The 22990-nt window shown below is 36.2% G+C and overlaps 1 long non-coding RNA gene across 1 annotated transcript in view; it reads right to left on the bottom strand.

The window, feature by feature from the left end:
* Positions 1 to 10179: 10179 nt before the first annotated feature.
* Positions 10180 to 22990, bottom strand: part of LOC102166247 (uncharacterized) — a 463609-nt gene continuing 450798 nt past the window's right edge. Inside the window, exon 9 of the long non-coding RNA XR_014837150.1 lies at positions 10180 to 11404. This is a non-coding gene — a long non-coding RNA (uncharacterized LOC102166247). The remainder of the gene's footprint in view (positions 11405 to 22990) is intronic.

Genomic DNA, 22990 nt, shown 5'->3' with positions numbered 1-22990 from the left:
GCCTTCTTGATCCACTCCTCTGTCGATGGACATTTAGGTTGTTTCCATGTCTTGGCTATTGCAGATAGTGCTGCAGTGAACATTGGAGTACATGTGTCTTTGCGAGTTGTGGTTTTCTCTGGATAGATGCCCAGGAGTGGGATTGCTGGATCAAATGGTAGTTCTATGTTTAGTTTTCTGAGGAATCTCCATACTGCTTTCCCCAGTGGTTGCACCAATTTACAATCCCACCAACAGTGTACTAGGGTTCCTTTTTCTCCACACCCTCTCCAGCACTTATTGTTTGTAGACTTTTAGATGATGGCCATTCTGGCTGGTGTAAGGTGGTACCTCATCGTAATAAAGTTAACGTTTTAAATGTACAGTGGGAATACATTTGTTTCCAGAAGATTGTTGTGAACATTAAGATAGTTAATTGATTAAAATTTGCTTGATACACTGTAAAGTATTAGCCACGCATAAGTGATTCATTGCTAGCAGTAGTAAAAGTATTAATAAACTAGCTGTATCAGTAGCTTCTAAACAATTAACAGAAAATCATCTCATTTTCTACACAGACTATTTGTAGTGCTTTATTTTAACCAAAGAATACCTTTATTTTACCATCCATAGTCAAGTCTTTTCCTGTTTTATAGTGTAGTTGTTATGGTCTTGACAAGGTCAGAAGCTGACTTTGAAGTTCAGGTGTGAAATGTCTATGACAAGAAAATAACATTTCAATGTTCCTCAAGATAGATGAATTTAAGCCAAAGCCTTCTTTGGGGTCCAAAATAAAAAGACCTCATCAATTGAACTGCCCAGTTAAGGGGTTTATTATCCTCAAATAGCTGCTGTTTGTAAACGCTCCTATAACTTGCCTGACCTTGCCCATTAATGACATTCTTCTACGCACTTGAAAAGCACAATGTCTCCAGGAAATAAATGTTCTTTAAGTGTAGCCATAATGCTCATACTTCTCAATCACAGAACTCACAGGTGCATGTACATTCTGTTTTAATAGGGTCTCATCCAGGGTGCCACTTTACTGTAAATCGCTTGCTATTTAATCAAAGAAACATGGCTGTGTTCACAAAAACCACTGCAATCACAATCAGATACTGAGAGGATGCCTTGAGAAAAGCAGGTGTGCCAGTAGCCAATTTTAAGTGGTGTGTAAAGGACAAATGTATCCTTTTTTTCAAAATCTGTCATTCTTTAAGAAGTTTCTTCCTGGTTCTTGGAAAGAAATTTGCTTAGCTTGAATTACTAATTCTCGAGCCTACTATACCTAAGATTTTTTAAGTCTGACTGTTTATAAAGATATGTAACATAGCTATTGTATAGCCAATAGTAATTAGGGTGATTTATTTTAGAGAAAGTAGACTTATTTTTTATACCAGTGTGTGTCATTAAGAAAAGATGATTCTGGAGTTCCCGTGGTGGCGCAGTGGTTAACGAATCCGACTAGGAACCATGAGGTTGCGGGTTCGATCCCTGGCCTTGCTCAGTAGGTTAAGGACCCGGTGTTGCTGTGAGCTGTGGTGTAGGTTGCAGACGCGGCTCAGATCCCGCGTTGCTGTGGCTCTGGTGTAGGCCGGTGGCTACAGCTCCGATTAAATCCCTAGCCTGGGAACCTCCATATGCTGTGGGAGCGGCCCAAGAAATGGCAAAAAAAAAAAGGAAAAAAGAAAAGATGATTCTGTTTGTTACTCAATATGATGTACCTATTACTACTTAATCCTTAATTTGATCAAGGCTGATCAACTTTTACAAATATTATGTTGTGAATGATATTAACTCATCATATTTCTAAGGTAACAGTGAAACTTTGGATGTGTAGAAGTCAGCACATTTAAGTGAATTTATAAAATACAATTGCTCCTTGAACAACATGGGGTATTAGAGCTGCCAACCCTCCACACAGTCAAAAAACCACTTATAACTTGTGGCCGGCCCTTTGTATAGGCAGTTGTTCCATATCTGCAATTCAGCATCTGCAAATTCAATCAACTCCAGTCATGTCATACTGTAGTCTTTAGTACTGGAAAAAGCCCACATATGAGTGGATCTATACAATTCAAACCCATGTTATTCAAGAGGCAACTGTGATATCTAAGTTAAGAACTAATACCCTCCTTTAGACTAGAAAGTATCCATTCTTTCATGTTGGTTTGATATCCTTGCAACACTCATTATGCCTGTTTCAATCTTCCATGAATAAAATACCAAGGCAGACTTAGACGTACAGGAGAGTTATTAGAGGTAACACCTATGAAAGACAGAGGAGGAAACAGGAGTGGGCAAAGAAAGATCTGAGAAAACAGTGCAGAACTGACAACAGTGCAGGGAAATCAGAGTGGAAAGAGGGCCCATTGGGACAATCATTATAGTGCTTGGCAGTTCAGAAAGCACTGAGAAAGCTATTTGAGCCACCCCAGTGGGAAGCTCTAGCATAAACTTTGTCCAGAGAAGTCTCACTTTGGGGAGCAATGGCCAGAGCTTACCATCCCTCCACCACATTGTGGCATGCAGAATAAACACCCCCAACTATTCCCGCATTCCAATTTCCTGAACCTATGGACATTTCATGTTCCATAGTAAAGAAAAATCAAGGTTTCAAATGGAATTAAGCTCTTTTCTCATCATCTAACTTTATGTAAGGTGAATAGTCTGATTAATCCAGGTGTTCACAATGTAATCACCATTGCCTTAAAAAGTGGAGGCTCTGGAAAAAAATTAAAAAGGAGAAGAGAAGCCAATAACTCTTAAATACTCAAATATTATCAATAGATTGCAACACAGAAATACTGTAGGTTCTTATTCGGAATTAATTCCAGGGATTTTTAAACAGCATATATATACAAATATTTATCTTATTCCTAATTTTCCCCTTGGTTTTCCTGTCTTTTTAGAAGACTTTTCATAAACACAAGTGAAAGACTCCTTTTGCACTGTTTTGTTTACACTGGAAATTTCCTTATTGATTCAGATTAATGCCTCCATATGTAATGTAATAAAGATTCTGACTCCATTTTTGATGTTTCAAGTCCCATCCTTCCCCATTTTCCTTCTGTGCCCCATGTAAAGTAGCCAAGAAAAAAGCTGAAACACTCTCTTTTAGGCACCAGCCTGAAATTCAAACCATGCAAACCTAAACTAGGTAAGCCAGAGGAATCCTTACCCAGCCCCACGCCCTAATAATATTACACACTGAAGCCATCAGTTACTACGTTATTTAGCACATTTAGGATCAATGTGAATGGCTGTCTTGCTCTCCTAAGAAATTCCATCCTGTGAGGAGTAAACCTTTTCATATCCTGTTCAGGTGTGTGGCATCAATACTCTCATCATCTGAACCAACTCTGGGTGGGGATTTGAGCCTGCCATCTGCTGTGTGGCCACACAATATGTAAATATGCTGACATCAGTAACATAAATGTTCAAACTCTCAAGTCAGTCTCTGTCATAAACCAAACATTCCCTGATTAAATTCTCTGAGACCATCTGAGAGTCAGAAAAAAAAAATTATCAGCATTTATTTTGGGGTTTGATATAAAACTGGAAATGTCATTACTTTTCCTGTGTTAGTAAATTCCTAAGTTAAAGATATTTGACCCATGTTATCATAGCTACAAATGGGAGATCACTGAGGTTTACTGTCTCACAAGCAAACATGGGGGCAAAGTTCACCCTTTAATCAAATTTTTTTTCATCAATGAGTCCATATATGTATTTAAAATAACTTTGAATAAGATATAGAATAATAAAAGCACTGTGAAGACTACAAAACTTAATAGATCAATCATCCAGTTTTCCAGGAGGTCAACTATACAGAGGACTAGGGGTGGTACTGTTCCCAGAGTAGACTAGTGGCTCGGCTATAAATAATCAGAGTAAATAATCAGCGTAGACTAGTGGCTAGTTGTAAATAATCAGAGGGACTCAAATTTGAATTCAATTCTATGGTATACCAGCAGAGGAAATTTGGGTAATTTATTGAACCTCTCTGTGCTTCATTTTTCTTAGGACAAAATAAGGTCATGATTTTGTTTGTTCTACAGGGTTTCATTGCTGCTATGATGGAACTTACTTGTATGTATTCATGAAAGTCTTTTCTTATACATTCGGGAAATTTGCAAGCTGGTCATTAAGCCTCTGGTAGCCTGAAATTGGCCATGATGGAAGCATTTTAACCATGGAAAATAACAGCCACTACAGCCATGGGAGGAGCAGTCTATCAGTACACCACTGGTTGTCATAATGATTATGTGCCTCATAAAGCATTTGGACATGTCTGGCACACAGCAAGAGCTCGATAGATATAATGTTCAACACACATGCTTAATTATCTTTCAAAAAGACGTTGAATAAAAATGAAAGCATAGGAGTACCCCATTGTGGCGCAGTGGTTAACGAATCCGACTAGGAACCATGAGGTTGCGGGTTCGATCCCTGGCCTTGCTCAGTGGGTTAAGGACCCGGCATTGCCGTGAGCTGTGGTGTGGGTTGCAGACTTGGCTTGGATCCTGCATTGCTGTGGCTCCGGCGTAGGTCAGTGGCTACAGTTCCGATTAAACCCCTAGCCTGGGAACCCCCATATGCTGTGGGAGCGGCCCTAGAAAAGGCAAAAAAAAAAAAAAGAAAAAAAAGAAAGCAAGCATATAGTTAATAAAAGATATGAACAGGATATCTAGACATAGGGCAGAATTAAAGCCATTGCGTAGTGAAAATTTTGGAGAGACTTAGGTCTTATATAATAAACATGATACGAACCATCAGTGAGACAAATCAGTCAGACTGTGGTTTTGGGGAATCCTTCAATGGCATATTGTGTTTGTTTTGGTAAGCTGTACTTCTTAAGGGTTTGTATTTCCATTTAGTTAAGATTGTCAAGCATATTGACTTTAAGTTGTAAATAAAATTCCCTTCTAATCTGTACTATCTGTAGTGATAACACTTCTTGATTTTGATCATTTGTGTTCCTTTTCATATTTTTTTTCTTTTTGAATCTAAAGAGGTATTTATGAACATTGTCGATTTTTTCCACAGTACCAAGTTTTGGGCTTTGTTAATTATCTTTATTGTTTTCTACTTTGTTGATTTCTGTTTTTATCTTTTTTTTTCCTCCTACTTACATTTTTTTTTTGTTTGTTCTACTCTTTATAAAATACTGAATTCTAGAGCTCTCACTGTGCCACAGTGGGTTAAGAATCCAACTGCAGCAGCTTGGGGGTCACTGCAGAGGCATGGGTTTTATTCCCAGCCCAGCACAGTGGATTAAAGAAATTACTATGAGGTACCACCCTTACACTGGCCAGAATGGCCATCAAGAAAATGTCTACAAACAATAAATGCTGAAGAGGGTGAGAAGAATAGGGAACCCTATTACACTGTTGGTAAGAATGTAAATTGGTGCTGCCACTGTGGAAAACAATATGGAGATTCCTCAGAAAAGTAAAAATAGAATTACCATTTGATCCAGCAATCGCACTCCTGGGCATCTATCCAGAGAAAACCATGTCTTGAAAAGATACATGTACTCCAATGTTCTTTAGAGCACTATGTGCAATAGCCAAGACATGGAAACAACCTAAATGTCCATGGACAGAGGAGTGGATAAAGAAGATGTGGTACCTACACCCAATGGAATATTACTCAGTCATAAAAAGAAATGAAATAATGACATTTGTAGCAATACAGATGGATGTAGAAATTATCATGCAAAGTGTAGTCTGATAGTGAGACACAAATATCATGTTATCACTTATACGTGGAATCTAAAAATAGGATACAATGAACTTCTTTGCAGAACAGATACTGACTCACAGACTTTGACAAACATATGGTTTCCAAAGGAGACAGATTGTGGGGGAGGGAATGGGCTGGAGGTTTTGGCAGGAAATGCTGTAAAATTGGGCTGTGATGATTGTTGCACAACTACAAATGTAATAAAATTCATTGAATTAAAAAATAACAGTAAAATCAGTAATCACTAGGCTTTAAATAAAGGAGTTACTATAATTAGCATGTCTGGATTATCCAATCAGTTAAAGCTCTTAAGTACAAAAGTTTTATTGTCATTAGTGATGTATTATATTTTCCATACTCTCATGTCTCTCCTTCTGACACTCTAACTATAGATATCTGAGAACTTTTGATGTTTTCTCACAGGTCCCTGAGGTTCTATTTTCAATATTTGTATCTTGATTTCTCTCTCCTTCAGAGAAAACAGGAAGGCATTTTCATTAGAGGAAGCAGCATGTGATATATAAGACATAGAAACAGAAATGAGGATTGTGTTTACAGGGTAGAGAAAGTAAATAATACCTCTGCCAGGTACTTAGCCTATGTACCTAGTCCTTGGTATTTTTATTTTAGCAGTGCAACAAACTAAGATACACCACTTATGATGAAAATGATGCCATAAAAGGAAAGAGGATTTTAGACAACTCAAAGTCGTTTTCTTTTCAGTCCTTCTTTCACCTGTAAACAGAACACTCTTGGGCTTATATCCGGACAAAACTCTACTTCAAAGAGACACATGCACCCGCATGTTCATTGCAGCACTATTCACAATAGCCAGGACATGGAAACAACCCAAATGTCCATCAACAGATGATTAGATCTGAAAGATGTGGTATATATACACAATGGAATACTACTCAGCCATAAAAAAAGAATGACATAATGCCATTTGCAGCAACATGGATGGAACTAGAGAATCTCATCCTGAGTGAAATGAGCCAGAAAGACAAAGACAAATACCATATGATATCACTTATAACTGGAATCTAATATCCAGCACAAATGAACATCTCCTCAGAAAAGAAAATCATGGACTTGGAGAAGAGACTTGTGGCTGCCTGATGGGAGGGGGAGGGAGGGGGAGGGAGAGGGAGGGAGGGGGAGGGAGAGGGAGGGGGAGGGAGGGAGGGGGAGGGAGAGGGAGGGAGGGGGAGGGAGAGGGAGGGAGGGGGAGGGAGAGGGAGGGAGGGGGAGGGAGAGGGAGGGAGGGGGAGGGAGAGGGAGGGGGAGGGAGGGAGGGGAAGGGAGAGGGAGTTTGGGCTTATCAGACACAACTTGGAATAGATTTACAAGGAGATCCTGCTGAATAGCATTGAGAACTATGTCTAGATACCCATATTGCAACAGAACAAAGGGTGGGGGAAAAATGTATACATGTAAGGATAACTTGATCCTCTTGCTGTACAGTGGGAAAAAATTATAAAAAAAAGAAGATATGATTAAACTTGACTGGATTTTCTAATAAAAAAAGAAATTAGAAGGTGTTAGTAGAATGTGTGTGAATCAACACATAAAGTTTTAAAAAGTTGAGAGAGTTTTGTGTAGAGTTTCTAGAATGCATATACATGTAAACACAGTGAAATACAAGTAATATAATTTTGTAATTCACCAAGAGTAAACCCTAAAGAGTAAAGTATTGATTTTGGGTGATAATGATGAGTCAGTGTAGGTTCATCAGTTGTGCAGAGGTTTGTGGTGGGAACAGAAAATATATGGAAAAATAAGCAATTGCTGTACATTCTGCTCAGTTTTGCTGTGAACCTAAAGCTGCTTTTAAAAAATGTATTTAAAACAGAAACAATTCCCCCCAAAATAAACCTAAAGTAATAACGACCAAAACTTTCCTAGGGTAAAAGCTATTGCTTGGATTTTTCTAGAACAGTGTCATTTGCCAAAAAGTTTAAAATGTAAATCTCTACAACTTTCAATTATTTCCTTGGGAAATAAGTTTCATATTGACTAATATGAAATAAAACCCATTTGTAAAGACTTTCTCTGTGGATGACATGAAGTTATTTCTTTTGCGTGCTATGAGGAGTTCTAAATCTCCATTTATTCATTCTATGCTATACAAATAAAAGACGACAAGTCTTTGATTACATGGTTCCACTTGTGATACCCACATTCCCATAGCAGACACCTGCCATCATGACACTCAGTTTCTCCAAGATCTCCGATTTCTTGTTAGTACCACAATCCAGGCAGGCAGTTCCTATTGTGTCTGCCTAATGAGTTGAAACCTGTTTGACATCTGAGCAAAAAAGTGATGAACCCTTTTAACATGATTTTAAATTCCTTACCCCACTGCTTAGGAAATGGAATTTGGTTAGCTTTGCTGGCAAGTGCATCCAGGAGGGAGGAAAACTGACCTAATGGTTTTAAAACAAAATCCCATAAAAGTCTAACTGTATGGGTTAAACACAGATGAAGTCTTTCTTGATGACTTAAAAAGTCATCAATAATTTAAAAAGTCAGCAATAATGCATTCTAAATAATTGAGCTCCCAGATACTGACTGTAAATCTGAAACTTAGGGGTTCGCATTTTGCTTAGCAGAGGAGGGATACTTTTGTATTTCGATGAAGTTATGTATGATTCAAAGAGGAAAGTTTGTAGAATCTTGAAATATTTTTCATATTCTAAGCATTTTTGTGCATGGCTAGTGAACATAACTATTAGAAATAGCGTCCTATAAGTAACAAAGTAATCCTTGATGATTACAGAACTTGGAAACATCTCTCAGTAATGTAAACATCATCTATCATTCATTTACTATCTACTATATACCAGGTGTTTTGATAAGTGTTCTACACTATATTTCAGTTGATCCACATGATAAGCTTATGTGCTGGGTTATTTTTAATCTCCTTTACAGATGAAACTTGTTTGCACACCATCATAGGATGTAAATGATGTTTCTGAAATCAGGCAGTTAGCATCCAAACCCTAGGGACCTTTTAATCATAACAACAAATTCTGCACACAACTGAGAATACATAGTCCCTATTTCACAAAACATGTCTAATATTTCCCAGGCTCTTTAAAGTGTTCACACTTTAAATGCTCTCTTTATGTTTTACTTTCATAACAATCCTGAGATAGCTCTGATGGCAATCCTAACTGCAGAAGAAGCAGCTGAGATTCAAGAAGGCTAACTGATTTACGAAAGTTCCTAAGTTAGGAAGTAGTAAAGTCTTTACTTGAAATCAGAATCTATAACTATAAAGCCCAACTCTACAACATTCGTTTTGAGTTTAAATATCAGGTATGTCAATGTTTACAACTCAAAATCATTGCTTAGGTTAGGCTCACAGATAGTAAACTATGATGAGAATTATTTTACTCTAGAGTCTCATCAGAACTTCAGTTATTGAACAGCATTTATGGGTAGAAGTCAACCAAGTGAGCCCATTTTTAAAAGAAGCTTGTGTGATATTGCCTAATACCATTCAAATATCTCTCCTACTAACATATTGAAGTCCCAATTCTACCACTAGCAATTCTTCCTTTGAATTCTGGTACCCTCCATTTTTAAACACAAACATTCCAGAGGATGCTATCCTCATGCTGTCTTCTTCTCCTCAGTGCATACAAGGAGAGTGCGCCTGGCATCGTGAATGCACTAGGACTTTGGAGTGGATAGGATAAAGAGAATTTTAGAATCAGCACTAAAGAAAGGATATTAGGCTTCAAGTAAATGTTTCTCCCAATGTGAAGTATTGTCCTAGGTAAGTTCTAAAGGTGGAAATAAGATAACCTGTGATAAATGCCCTTTAGTAGAGGGTTAGACTGATGATATTTATACCACAGAGGCTGCTGCACGTCAGGAAACTGATACAAGGGCACAGAGAAGCACAAGGATGAGGGAGACCCTCTTCATAACACTAGAAGCAACGTGTTTATCTTGACCATTGTCTTTATTTGATCTAGTTTGCCTTCTTGAACTTCTCTCTTAGAGATAAGTTTCTCATTTGTTACTTGGAGCTGATTACTACTGTTATTTCATAGAGTTGTAAAAGATTACATGCATGAACATAAGAATTGGTGAGTACTACATATTTAATGAATGTTACTTACTAAACCCAAACCCTTATATCTTAGATTTTTAGGGACAAAAATCTTTTGTGCATGTAAAAGGAGCTCTTCACAGGCTGATTAAATCCTTTGGAGTAATTGTGCTTCAAATCCCTGTTCTGAAACATATTAGTTTTCAACTCTCTCATAAACCCATATTTCTCCAGTGGGAAAATCTGAAGAAATAGATCAAATGTCCCTGCTTACTGAGTAGGCAATATCTACTTATTTTATCAGCCCCATTTATGGTGACAGAATTTGTAGTCTACAGATATGACTGTCATACATCCTTGATTTTCTAGATACTCTCAAATCAAGGAGCTTTTTTTTTTTTTTTTTTTCCTAAGAGGGACACTACTAATTCTATAAACAAAGTACATTCCTAAGGTTATTTACACAAATGTACCATTAAAAGTTGTTTTACAATTTGCCAAATTAAGTTACTAATGGGATATATTGGTACAACCATATCACACAGAATGATTTGGTTTATCTAGAAAGATGAAGGCACACATACTCCATGTTCAATAACCATCACCATTTTGGTAAAAATTCCAGACTTCTTTTTAAGGAATATTTCACCAATTACAGTGGTCTAGACCTGGTCTAACAGAATCAAAGTTGTTTGTTCAGTTATGGATATTTGTGATTTAATTTGGGCCAGCTAGAATTAGGTTTAACAGTTCTGTTGAAAGTATTGAAATGCAAAAGTTCTCATTTAATCATAAAAAGATAATAGGATGAAGGTGGTAGGAAAAGATGGAAGGATGAAAATCTAGAACTCGCAGGAACAAACAAGGCTATTCTGTGGACATTTCACTCTTGAAAATAAAGCCAAAATAAAAAAAAAAAAGAGAGAACAGACTCAAGAGAAAGAGATTATATTCTGACTATGTTATTTGTGTCCATTAAGCCAGATATTCTTGCAAACAAAGTAGCTTATGACTTCAGAGTTACATGGATAGATAATATTCTTCTGTCTTTAAGTCAGTTTAAATTTGGATTCAGCAATTTGCAACCAAGAGTTCTGATTAACAGAGGCTTAATAAACTCAATGTAGTGTTGCATTTAAACTCATCTGTTAAATTAAGCTGGATTTATAATCCTCTTAAAAATTACTCATCAAATATTTATGAAACCTTCACTATGCCAGACATTCTAATAGGTGTTATAGTTAAAAAGGTGAATAATACAGTTTTAGAATAAAGGAAGGTCATTGAATATGACCTGAACTACATTTAAAGGGACACTCACACTGCATTTAGAAAAACAGACTATCTGAAGTTTGGAGAACTGACTTCTTGGGTGTGGAACCCACTCAATTACACAAAGCTTCACATTCAAAAGGGTCCACACTTAGTTTAGTGCACTGTTTTTTTTGTCTTGAAATTCTTGATGATTTTATTTTTAACTCTGTTTTACAATTGAAGTCTGACAGGACAATGGACCAGGAACATGAGCAGATGAGAGATTCACAATGTACATGCTTGCTGTTCCTTGCCACCCCATTCACATATAGCTTCTGTGAGGCCCTTTGAATGGAAAGACTATAGGAAAAACAAAAAGAAAAGGAAAAAACTTTACATTTTAGTACATTTCTTTTAAAAGAACTTTTGTTTTAAGTAGAGAGACTTTACATTTCATTTTGCCCTGGGATTTGCAAGTGATGTAGCGATACCTGGATTAAAAAGAGGATGTCAATTTAGAAGACTGAAATCACTATACTATGATGGCATTATTAATCTTATATTCATCTCGAGAAGCAAAATCAACTAATGAAAAGGGGAGAATGACCTCAAAATCTAGTGTGGCTGGAGTTTAAAAATCCATTAAGAGAGACATGTAACATGGATTCAAGAGATAGGCAGAATCCAGGCTATAAACCTATAAATATTCTTGTAATAGACTATGCATTTGAAATAAAAAGTTTTAATTAGTGAGGATAGGACAAAATAATTTTATTTTTTTATTTTTTTTGGCTGTACCCATGGCATGCTGATGTTCCCTGGCCAGGGACTGAACATATGCCACAGCAGTAACCCAAGTTGCTGCAGTGACAACACCAGATCCTTAACCCACTGAACAACAAGAGAACTCTGAGATATAGATTCTTTAAATGATGATTTTTCTATGTTTGTGCATGTTTAAGATACTAGAGATGGAAAAGAGTAGAAACAGTTCAACTAGATGGTGAGACCATGTTAAATTTCTCTATTGAAAGTTCTACAGAATTTATATTAATAAATCACAAATATAACTACAATTAATACTTATATTCTATACTAATAATAATCACTAATAATTTTAATTGCCTTTGTATATTTATTACTGATGTTAACTGATTTATATCAGTTTATTGATTTTTGTATCTTCACAACCCTGCTATGCCTTTTACATGGGCATGTATTTTTGTTTTATATCTTTTTAGCCAATTTAACTAAAATTACCTTATTTATGATAGGTTTTAATTTTTTTTTTTGTCTTTTTGATATTTCCTGGGCCGCTCCCGCGGCACATGGAGGTTCCCAGGCTAGGGGTTGAATCAGAGCTGTAGCCACCGGCCTACACCAGAGCCACAGCAACGCGGGATCCAAGCCGCGTCTGCAACCTACACCACAGCTCACGGCAATGCCGGACCCTTAACCCATTGAGCAAGGGGAGGGACCAAACCCGCAACCTCATGGTTCCTAGTTGGATTCGTTAACCACTGCGCCATGACGGGAACTCCTTAATTTTTTTTTTTTTGAATGCTTGAACATGGTTTTCAGCAAATATGTTTTAAATAAATAAATAAATAAATGAATGAATAAATATCTGTGCAGTTATTATATATTCAAGGTAACTACAATATATAGAAGGCTATAAAATATCAACAAATAGGGAGTTCCCGTCATGGCTCAGTGGTTAATGAATCCGACTAGGAACCATGAGGTTGTGGGTTCCATCCCTGGCCTCGCTCAATGGGTTAATGATCCGGTGTTGCCTTGAGCTGTTCTGTAGGTTGCAGATGTGGCTCGGATCTGGCATTGTTGTGGCTGTGGTGTAAACTGGTGGTTACAGCTCTGATTCGACCCCTAGTCTGGGAACCTCCATATGCCACAGGTGTGGCCCTCAAAAGACAAAAAGACAAAAAAAACCAAAAACAAATAAAATGTTGACATGATGTTGTGATTTAGCTAAACAACCAGGAAGAGATGTTGAATAGGCTGCTAGAAATATGAGGTTAGATCTGAATAAAGTTCTAGACATACATTTCTAAGTCATCTGCAGAGGCATAATAATGGTCAAAATGGAGTGAATTGATTTCTGGCAGAAACTGTGAGAAAAGTCAAGAAACGCAGAAAGGAGAGAACTTAGATTAAAATTTAAAAACCTCATCTGAGACTGTATATTCAGGTGCAGTGTTAGTAAATTTCATAAAATATCTTCTGTAAGTCTGTTTTGAATAGTGATATTTTTATGAATCACTTGCATGTAAGATATAAAAGAAAATGATGACCCAGGACTGCAAGCTATACATCCATATCTCTTATTTATAGATGAGAGAATGGAGGTTCAGAGGGTTAAGTCAGTTTCCCAAGGTTCTAAGAGAGAGAAGAAGAACTTCAGTCCACATTGGGCAGATTCTAAAAATGCCAAATAGCTTTTGACTATAGTCTTTTTCCATAATGTGATCACTTCTATGAGACATATTCCATAAATACAGAATGCACTGCGTATCATAGCTGCCATGCATGTATTGAAGATCCTGATAAACTTTCAGTAAGAAAACCTGCTTAATTTTGCCTGATGTACTCTCCCCACATTCACTTGGGTGTGGGCATTGTTTCTTTCTGCAGAGTATTTGTTGTACTTCTATCACTAACTACATACATCTCCACTGCATCTTTAGGGAAAGGAATTTTCTATTCTGGCACAGGTGTTTCACAAGAGTCATTGCGGCCAGTCTTCCTGAGTAATAAGCATTCAGTTTAATAGAGAAGGAGAAAAATGAGATCTCAAAAAATGCTGAGTCATTCTTATTTGAGAATCCACTTTTCTGAATAGGTCAAAACATGTTTAGCTGTGTCTTATATTCTGGCTGGTATAAAATAAAACAGCTTGAAGCACATGCCTTACCAATCCCTCCATTCTATAAACCATGTTTTCTACTTTTTAGGTAAGTTAAATTGGTAATTGTGACAGTTTTCACAGCCTTGGTGAGTTTCTTTAAGATAGGAATACCTATCTTTGACATCAAGACACAGTTTTTTTGTTTGTTTTTGTTTTTTTTAATGTTGTCTTTCTGAAGTTTCTAAAATATCGCAGCAGTATCTATATTTTTAATAAATATTTTGTATTATATATGAATCTTATACACATACACACACACATATATATATATTCACACACATTTTTTTTTCCTTTTTTTTTTTTTTATATGTGCACTTATGGTATACAGAAGTTCCTGAGCTAGGGGTTGAGTCGTGAGACCAACAGCATAGTCTCTGCAACTCTGGATCCAAGTCACATCTGTGACCTATACTGAAGCTTGCAGCAGCTCTGGATCCTTAACCCACTGAGTGAGGCCAGGGATTGAAACTGTATCCTCATGCAGATTACCTCATGTCCTTAACCCCCTGATCCTTGATGGAGCTCCTATATATATTTTTTTGTTTGTTTGTTTCATCAATTCCAATTTGGGCCCAAATCTCTTTGAATGCATAAGAACTTGAACTCTGAAAGCTTTGATAATTGATAGAGAATCTGTTCATTCTTCCAAGAGAGGATTCCAGACTACTCTTCTCTTTTTTGCAGACAAAGAACATCAGAGGCAGAGAACTGAGGCCTTGTCTGGAGTTGCAGAAATGTACTAACCACCTTTCTCTAGATCTGCATAGTGATAATAAAAACCCAGATATGTTTCCAGATAAAGCGTTCTTTCATTTGTTTAATCTTCAACAAAACACCATGAAGTGGGTACTATTGTTAACCCCATTTTATAGATGGGGAAACTGAGACAAATACTAAGTTCCCTAAAATTATGTAGCTACTAACTTGGTGCTCCAATATTAAAATTGAGAGAATCAGGCCCCAGAACCCATGTTTTTAGCCACTATGTTGTGCTACCATGATTTTACTCATTACCATTTAGGTTTGGGGTGTTGGAACCAAGAAACCAATATAAAATCTATCTGTGTTAAAATGAGTAAGATTGCCCATGGTCATTTCTGGCAGAATATGTTTGCTTGTTTGCCTCTGAGTACTCTAAACATATAAACAGAATAAAGACATTTTACACAGAAATACTGTGGTAGTTTCTCATGTTGACACATGAAATTTGATAGTCTCAAACTATCACTTAAGGCTCTCCCCAGCCATCAAATAAATATGATATGTATCACATAAATTTACTTTCTGAACTTTATTGAGTCAGCAACAAGGATATAGATGTTTCCAAGAGATTTACAAGTTTGTAGAAAAAAGGACATTTTTGGTCAAAGATGCTCTTAATCAAAAATTATATTTAACCAGATTTCTCTTCCTTCTCTCCTGGCCATCCTCTCAGCCCATATAACACAAATGGAGAATGCCTGCGGGATTAATAATTTTAAGCCAGTCAAAACTCAATTTGCACCTCATGTTCATCACTTTGTAGCTACAGGCAATTTGTTCATTCTCTCTGAGTCTCAATTTTGTCACTAAAAAGATTCAATTTTTTGTACTTTACTGGCTATTTTGAGGATTAAGTGGACTGACTCAAGTAAAGTTAGTATCTCCCATAAAATCTGAATATAGGATTGAACTTGCATAAAGGTTAATATACGCTAATTCCTTCTTCATATCATTTGGATGATACAGATATGACTGCAGTTTGAGATAAACATGTATGTTTTTATGTTACCAATGATATTCATTTATACTTTCATCAATTCAGTCACAGTTATATTTTTTACTTGCTAATATTAATAGGACTTCATTTAAATAGTTTTTTTGTCAAAATTTCTCTCTATAAACAAGGATGGCCACAATCATAATAAATAAATCTTAACCAAATTCTTATTTTAGAAAGGAGTTTTCTAAAGTATATCCTCAATTATAAACAATTTTTCCTTTCAAAGTAGCATGAGTCATATCTACATTTATGGTAATGTGTGTTTCTAGGGGTAATGCTTATTCTGAGGGTAAAGCATAGTATGAAAGATTTTTTTTTTAAGATACATTTGTTATCGCTGTAAACAGAAAAATTAAGAAAGGAAAAAAAATGCCAACAGTATAAATGGAGATTTAGATTTCAGTTCCTATTTCTATGCTGCACTGAATAGTTAATGCTTTAGCACACACACTGACTGTAGATGATTTATCTTTACTTAACAAAAATCTGCCCAGTTTAAACAAAAGTGTGAATTATTAGTAGGGGTATTAGTAGAAGTAGTTTTAATTCTAAAATAAAATTTACTTTGTGAATTGTATGGGAGGACAAAATCAGATCTGTCCTGTTTTATGTGGACAGATACACAGACTGGGCATAAACCTTATAAACTAAGGTTTTCAAGCTTAAGCACACTAACAGGCTTGCTTCTTCCTCCATAGGACAAGCCTCTCATAAAGTTAAGTGTTTGATGTCTTAGTATATATTTGCACATTCACAAAGCAAATAGATTCAACCTAATTAAACTATTTTTTGAAGTTTAAATTCCTAGAGGACTTTCTAAATCTCAAAGAGGTTGCTACCAAAAATGGAAAGCATATTCATTTTGCCTGTATACCTTTTAGAGATTCATGAAGAGAAAAAGATAAAATTTTAATGTAAAACTAAAAAACACTTAACAGAATATTTACTTAGTATATTATACATGTTTATATTTGTATGGATGTATATATTTAGTGTGTTTAGAGGTAGATGCTAAACTAAATGGTTGTGACATAGAATCATAGATTGTTAAGGCTCAAGAGAGTTTAAGAGATGACTTGGTTCAATCACAGGGATCTTTCTAAAATATTCACACCTTCCATGGTCCTGAAAAAATATATTTATATTTAATATGTATATGTAAATCTTTGAATCTGTAGCCAGTCTCTAAATGCCATTTTAATTCATTTATTCATTAACTTGTTAACGTAAACAATATCTATAAAATGCTTGTCATATATTAAGCATTTTTCTGGACCCTACATTACTGAGCAAAACACAATAATAATTTCTGTACTTGAAGAATTCATATTCTGTAGATGGTGGAACTCCTTAAACAATAATGGTCAAATATGCACATTATATTGAGTGTTGGAAAGTTATAAGGAAAAGAATAAGTAGGACAGAGAGTGGAAGATTAAAAGTGCGGATGTCAATTTATGTAACGTAAAATTATTTTAGATATTCATATATGCATAAAGAGACTGTAACTATACATGATGATAAATTGCTACAGGTGGGAAAAAAAACTCTGAAACATTTTTCCATAAGAAGAATCGCCCTCTATTGATTACTTATAGAAATCATCTTAATTGGTTTTCAAGGAGAGTTTGACCTCTCCTGGCTTGGAGGCTTAAGAGCCCCAAATTTAATTAATATGGAACCACAAGCTGGTGACTTCCCATTATGCTTGTTAGGAGTTGTGTCATGGCATCAGAAGAACAAGTAGAAATAACCTCTGTCCCTAACCATAAAGTCTCCTGAAATTGACCCTGAGACTTGAGTGCAATGTACAGTTCTCTAATATTTCAAACACCAGGCAAGTTACTTCTTTATTTGCTTTTCTCACTGCCCGTAGGACTCTTACACTAGGTATCTATCAAAACCAAAGTTTTATAACTGAAGTTACATCCCAAATATCACCTTCTCAAAGGGAAATTTCAACCACTGTATTTAAAACAATCTTCCCGCCAAGGTACTTTGGCTCATATTATCTCCTTTACTTCCCTTTTTAGTGCTGAATCTGTCTCATTTGCAGCTATAACCCCGGGTGTAGCAGAGGGCCTGGCAGAAAGTAAATCCTCAATAAACATTTGTTGAGTAATTGCTGATCTCCTCTAATTGTTCATGGTTAAAATTTCAGGATAAACTTATTTTTCCTTTTATGATCACACTTATAGCATATGGAAGTTCCCAGGCTAGGAGTCCAATTGAAACTGCGGATGCAGGCCTACACTGTGGCCACAGCAACACTGGATCAGAGCTACATCTGTGACCTACACCACAGTTTGCAGCAAGGCTAGGTCCTTAACCCTCTGAGCAAGGCCGGGGATCTAACCCACATCTTCACTATGTCAGGTTCTTAACCCACTGAGCCACAGTGGGAACTCCTATGTTAACAGCTTTTAAATGTTAGTTGAATTCAATTCAAGAGTAAATGGAATTAAATAAATTAACTCTTGGTACAAGTGAAAAATGGTATACTTTAGTTGTTATGAAAATGGATTCAGAAGTCCAAGTTCTGGCTTTGTCACTAGTTAAACATACATGTTTGAGGAACTTGCACAAGTTCTTTCTGCCTCCATTTCTTTATTTGTAAAATAGGAATGTTTTTTAACATTCACCTTAAATTTTATCTACCTTAAAGTGCATCTTTGTGACTGCACCTCTGAATAGTATAAAAAGGACACAAGACAAATACAACACAATTGCTCCAATCTTCAACTAAATCACCCTTGTCTTGTATGATAGAACTGTTTCCACAGACTCATTAAGGTGGGTGCTTACAGGGGAAAAAAAAAAAAAAAAGGGAAGAAAGCATACAGATAGGTCATACCAAAGCTACAAATTATGTGGCTATGGATCCATGTGTTCGCTGGAAATTAACTAGAGTTCCGCAGGGCACTTTGATCTAATGTTCCTAAGTTCTACCCTATGTCCCTAGACACCCAATGTCAAAATCAAGGTTTACTACAACATAAACTTTCAATGTACTTTCCATTATTTAATCTAACTTTAAGAAAAATATTTTTTTACTTCCTGGATAAATTATATGAGTTATATTTTATCTATACATGTTATGTGATAGTAGCTTAATGATTCCCTTGGCCTAGTCATTCAGCAGAAGTTATATTAAAACATAAGTAGTTCTTCTTTTTGTTTTTTTGTTTGTTTTTTATTTTTTAGGGTTGCACCCACAGCATATGGAAGTTTCCAAGCCGGGGGTCAAACTGGAGCCACAGCCACAGCAATGCAGAATCAGAGCCACCTCTATGACCTACACCACAGCTCACGAAAAGATCCTTAATTCTCTGAGCGAGGCCAGGGATCGGACCTGCATCCTCAAGATCCTAGTCGGGTTTGTCAACCGCTGAGCCACAAAGGGAACTCCCAAAATAAAAGTTCTTTATAAGGCTAAATGAACTTTATGAAAATAAATATTTTCATTATACCTGAATATCTATTTTCATTATACTTGTGCAGAATTCCTTGGAACTAAAATGTGTCCACTAAATCTTCTTATAAAAGCAGACATTGGAGTCAAAGCTATTATGAAAAATATGAAAGATTCAGAAGAAAATGCATCAGGCAGGGAGTTCCCATCCTGGTGCAACGGAAACAAATCCTACTAGGAACCATGAGGTTGTGGGTTCAACCCCTGGTCTCACTCAATGGGTTAAGGATCTGGTGTTGCCATGAGCTGTGGTGTAGGTGCAGACTCGGCTCGGATCCTGCATTACTATGGCTGTGGCTGGACCCTAGCCTGGGAACTTCCATATGCCACGGGTGTGGCCCTAAAAAGCAAAATAAATAAATAAATAAATAAAAGAAGAAAAGCATCAGGTAAATTGGGTATATCCTTCTTAGGTCTGAGAAATTTCAATGTCCCTTTGGGTAAAATGGCCTTGGGAGTAGACGAATTTTTTAAATGTAACATTTTATGAGCAGAGAATTATTTACATAGGACAACCTGTGTTGAGATTTTCAATCTGCCTTTTTGCAGGTTCATTTGTGTCCCCCCCCCACCAAAATTCATAGATGAATTCCTAACATCCAAAACATAACCTTATTTGAAATTGTATTGTTGCAGATACAATCAATTAAAATGAGGCTGTTAGAATAGGCCCTAATCTAATATGACTGGTGTCCTTATGAAAAGGGGAAATTTGGACATGGACACACAGACACTACAGGGAAAACACCATGTAAAAATGAAGACAGATTCAGGTAATGCTTCTACAAGCCAAGGAGTATCAAAGACTGCCAACAACTGTCAGAAGCTAGGGGAGGGGGAAGAACACACTGTTTCTCACAGCCTCAGAAGAAACTAGCTTTGCTGACACCTTGATTTTTTTATGTCTTACTTCCAGAACCGTGAGACAAAAAGTTTCTCCGTTACAGCAACCCTAACAAATAAATACAGTATCCTAATAAAATACATACAAAATATAGACTTGGCAAACCCTTCTCGTCAGACAGAAAAGCAGTCTATGTAGCATAGGTCCTAGAAAGACCCCCTCACAGAACCCTTTGTCCTTATCATGCCTGATTTCTCATACAACTAATTAATTCTGGACTATAAAGGACTGCTCTAGAATTTTTACTTTTCTATTTCTATCAAATCTCGTTGACATTCACTAACAACTACATACATTCCTGTTCTGGATGCATTCTCCATTTATATGTAAGCACATTTCCTTTCTTTAAAAATTTGTTGTTTAACTAGCAAAATAGATGTAGGCCAATACTTGATGTATTCAAGGTAACAAGTGCCATAGAGTAGCAGTTAATGGCTAGTATTTGCAGAACACTTGCCAGACACACTTCTAACACTTTGCAGAGGTTATTTCAATTAATTCTCCCAAGACTTGCATGACATGGATATGGTTAAAAAAGTCTCATATTACAAATGAGGAATTTCATACCCATTGACTTAATTAACATGCTAAAATCAAGAGTTAATATTGTTGGGGCCCTGGGCAAGCTACCCCAAAATATGTCTCAATACCATATTAATTATTTTGAATTAAAGTGACATAAGAAACATCAATGCAAGCAGGACACTTTGACCCTGATTGCTCTCTTCCTGAAAGCTAAATAAATCTTTCCTGTGTGAAAATGTGCTCTCCCCATACCTGCTCTGCAGAGTAGGACACTGATCACTAGGGTCAGGGAATTCAGGGTTGAGAAGCCTATATAAACAAATCTCATTACTTCTACACTAATTTACAGGTAGAATGCAAACGTTGCTTTAATGCTGTTCTAAGTACCAAAAAAGTTTCATTGTCTGATCACTACCTCACAAATTTATCATTGCTTTGACTAACAAAAGCTGCCTGCTTTGACCACTGCCTGGTCCCATCTCTACAAGACCTTCATATATACAAATTAACATTTATTTATTTCATATGAATCTACTAATCCTATTTATCAATTGTATTACTGGTCCAGACACATGAGCTCAAGAGAGGTAGAGGGGGAAATTTCCCCTCCTTGACAATACAATCGTATAACAGAAAAATGAAAGGCTGAATTACTCATTCAAAAGAAAGTAGAGAGGTTTCAAGGAAAACAACAACAAAAGGTATGTGGCATTTGAACTGGATTTTAAGATGCATAGGGGTTTCCAGAAGGATAATTAGAGGAACATTTCATTCAAAGGGAAGAGATCAAACAAAATCATCAGCAGAGGTACCAGAGTCACACTTGCCTTTGAGAATAGAGATGGTAAGACAGCACATGGTAACCTCTGGATGTACTGCTTTTCCCCAGAGTATAGTAGGAAATAACTAGATTCAAAGCCTTAAATCTATACTGTACTCCCTGCTCCATGAATAAAGTAACAATTAATTATACCGGCATTTCAGACACAACTGGTTGACCACCAATCTAAGTGTCTAATGCTATTTTATGCTACTCTAACCCTTTGTACCCTGAATTACATGCTGTTCCTCTTGCCAGCTCTGTGCCATACAACCTCCATCACATACTCACACCATCCCTCAGCACACCCCACTGCCATACAGCAATCTTCACTTCTAAAATGCATCCAGTTGATTCTAGTGCAAAGGAAGAACCGACCATATTTTGAGGAACAAATTATGAGCCGGTGTATGGTTTACATTAACTAATGAAACACTCAACTAGAAAAGTGGCATATTTATCCAGCCATATATTGTGCATATATATATATATATATAAATTTTAAAAGTTTTTTTTAATCTCTAACTTTAGAAAGCAAAAAAACCTTTTTGATTTTTCTTAACAATATCTGCCTAGTTTATATATATCTTGCCAATGTAAAGTTACTCATGGTTATTTGTTTGATCTTTCAAAAATTACAAGAATATTACAAAAATAGCAGGGTAATAATAAATCCACACAGTAATTGTGAAAGCAAAGTTTAAGTTAGTGATCCAAACAAATGTAAACTCTAATTTTTAAAGACAAAAATTGGCTTTGTCTTGAAAACTCAATTTAAAGTGACTTGAGATGTTTAACTCTTAGAGAACTTAGCATACAATGTCTAATAGAAAACTACCAGGAATGTCCATGAGGTACACAATATTGTCAACTAACACATTCCCAAATCAAAATTCCACAGAGATCAGTTTTATTTGCTTACTTATTCTGCTTCCTTAAAAATTTTAAAACACTAATGTCGAGTATTGAAGAGTCTAAGTGAGAAATCTTATCAGAGTAATCTACAATTTTTAAAACCTTTTAAGATGAGTCTATAATCAGTCAGTTTTGGGAAATGGTCACCATTGAAAGTGTGTTTCTTAAATCAATAGCCTCAAAATATAACTAATGACCCCATGTACTAAAATGTATATAAAAAACACAGATTCTTAAGTTCTTTCCTGACACTACCCCAGCAGGATCTCAAGATCTGGAAGCCCAGGACTACAGATTTAAATAAATTTTTCTGATGATTCTAATGAATGCCAAGTTTGAGAATTTCAGCACTGCTTATAGTAGAAATTGTGTTTTTTAACAATTAGTTCAATATTTTTGGTGTTATATCTGTGTATATGCACATGTGCTTTTATGGAGAAGCTTAATTTATCTCAGTGATCAGAGGAGATGATACTATCCAGTAAATACAGACAACAAAAAAAGTTCAATATTATGATGGGAAGTATCAGAGGCTGAATTAAAGGGCACAAGGACATTCCACTTTCAGTTCTGTTACTAACTGGCTGTTTTGCCTCTGGTCGTTTAACCTAATCGTTGGAGG

This window comes from Sus scrofa, chromosome 2, assembly GCF_054392235.1.
Source record: "Sus scrofa isolate SSC_HxYL_T2T_F1_AM1 chromosome 2, Sscrofa_HxYL_maternal_Yorkshire_Landrace_v2.0, whole genome shotgun sequence".
NCBI classification, from domain to species: domain Eukaryota; kingdom Metazoa; phylum Chordata; class Mammalia; order Artiodactyla; family Suidae; genus Sus; species Sus scrofa.
The sequence above is the reverse complement of the archived record's forward strand: the minus strand, read 5'-3'. Positions and strand labels throughout refer to the sequence as shown.